This window comes from Bactrocera neohumeralis, chromosome 4 (assembly GCF_024586455.1).
Source record: "Bactrocera neohumeralis isolate Rockhampton chromosome 4, APGP_CSIRO_Bneo_wtdbg2-racon-allhic-juicebox.fasta_v2, whole genome shotgun sequence".
In the NCBI taxonomy this organism is placed as follows: Eukaryota; Metazoa; Arthropoda; class Insecta; order Diptera; family Tephritidae; genus Bactrocera; species Bactrocera neohumeralis.
The window spans coordinates 34,186,689-34,189,312 of record NC_065921.1 but is presented as its reverse complement, the minus strand read 5'-3'; positions in this window follow the sequence as shown (position 1 = coordinate 34,189,312).

The window sequence follows — 2,624 nt, the reverse complement described above, 5'->3', positions numbered from 1 at the left end:
GGTACCGAATATGTGGACCTCAGTATCTATAGTTAGATGTATAAGATATATAATTGAAATTCAGAGAGAATTCATTTCTGACAATAGTTATTCTGTGCATAAAAAATTGGTTGAATCGTGTCAATATTTTGAGACCTTATACTTATACCTAATATAAAGATTTTCGAATTTGCAGATGACTTTATGCTGGATATATCCGCCAATATTTGAGATATCTCAATGAAAATTACGGAACATGTTTCACTCATAAGAGTATATCTTTGTGCCTAAATCCTCCATATAACTGAAATCAGAATTTTCGACCTTAATGAAACCCAATGAACATGCTTTTAGTATGTGACATGATAATAGTTAATGGATAAAATCGGGTCGATACTACCCCAACTCCCATATACTATGTACTACATATATTGATTTTCGTTTTTCTAACAAATCTTATTTATTTCGATCAGTTTATGAGTTATATAGAGTATCTGTATATATACAATTGCTGGGATTCCGATATTCTGGTCGACTTCATAATTACATTTTAAGGTTTCCCTGTCTTTGATTCCCCCAAGTTGCAAGAGTATAAAATGTTCGCTTGCACCCGAACTTAACTCTTTCTTACCTGTTGAAATTCTGATTTATTCATTTATCAATCAGTTGGAAATTTTATTTGACAAGTTAAAAATTACCGTCATTAAAAAAAAACACCTCGAGTTTGGTATGTATATCTTATTAACTTATAATATAAGTCATAGACTCACTTAACTTCTTTAATACATTTTGTTTGATATCCGAGATATTTATAATAAAATCAATCTAAGCCTGTATACCAAACTTTATAAAAAAAATGAAATACAGCTCCCGAGCTTCATCGAAAAAAATTCAAAAATTGCGGGAGTTAGAATTTTCACTTTTCAAAAAAGATAAACTTGCACAAATTTTTTTTATATGAATATAAACTGTTTCTTCAAAGGATTTGTTCCAAAATTAATATGAAAATAGAAATACATATGTACATATGCATATCAAATAAAAATAGTATAGTAGTGGGTTAACACGTTGCCTAAAATGTTAAAATAAAGCATACAGATGTACTTATAGTCTCATTTATATTGTAATTAGCAAAGCTAAGTTTTTAAATTTTTGTAATTTGAGTAAAAATTTATGTAACTTGGTACACGTGTTCTTTGGATGCTAATGTCCAAAATGCCAAAACAAAATAGTATCGACGATTAACTGCTAGAACCAACCAAACAGCGAAATTGGTAGTTGCCAAAATGTCCGAGTGGCGATGTTTTGGTAACAATCTACCATATAAGATGTGCAGGATTGTGCAGCAGACACTTTCCTAATTAGAGGCTTGCTCAGTCAAGAGCTGTAAATAAGAAGTTATAAACTCGAATAACTAGTAATAAGCGTTAAGTTTTTCGAATAAGAGGAATAAAGAGCAGGGTGCACGAATTTGGCAGGTGACATCACAAATATCAGAGATGTCCTTATAGATTTCGGAAGATGGGGAAGTGGATGAATTGAAAGATCATCTAGATTAAGAGGTTAGCTCAATTAGCTTATGTACATTAGTGCATGGAGTTCAGCACGAACATTCGGAGCTTTGCTGCCTTAGAATGTTCAAAAATTACGTTAACGGAAACCGTTTCGTATGTTCTGTCACGGAAAACTCTTGGGTGAACCAAAAAGTTAACAAAATCCATAATGCAGTAAAAAAATTCAGTTGGACGTAAACGCAAAGTTGAGGAAGATCGAACAAATGTCAATCAAGCAATCGTTAAGCTAAAGCGAGCCAGCCGAAGTGGCACGGACTGACTGTGAGTACGGGCGCATCTCATTTCATAATAGGATTTGATCTGGTTAATAAAGATCGCTAGCTGAGGCAAAGCTCCGTACCGCAATTGGACACTAAAGTTCTCGGTAAAGTAACGTATAAAGCCAGCCGTGTTATATAGTACAACTATAAGTATATTGGTGGAGTTTGTTGACGAAATCATAATAGGAATAGACTGTCTAGCAAATCAAGAAAAAACATGAACATAGCACTTATGTTAGTACAACGTTAAACGAGTGATAATAAAGCCAGAGCGAAATTATTGTGTAACTCAGAAGGAATTACTGGCGTTAGTAAAATACATTAAACATTTTTATACGGACCCGAAATTTTGAATCCGGTGAAGGTCTGTCAACTCGACAGAATTCTGCCGCTACAACAACAGCAACAGGTATACGCAATTCCTAGCAGGAGGCCGAAACCGTTTAGAATTAACGCCACCGGAGAAAGAAACGTTAAAGAAGTCAATAATATAAAAAAGACGAGATGAGGGATATACAAAATTATGTACATACATATGTACTCAAAAAATACTTCTAATTATAATACCACCAAATAAATAAAAAATGGTCAAACCTTCGCTTATATTTCACTAAGTCCAAAAGAACGTGCTCTATTGTACTTTTTAAAAACTGAAACATATTACTGTTGGATTTTTGTAGGTGATCGTTAAAAAGTATTTTGTTTGTGACAAAGCAACCCTGATATTTTAACCAGTTTCCGAACGATCCCTTTGCGAATTTGTAGGTTGCAATCCACGTTCCAATTCAACTGAATGTCACTTTCAAAATTT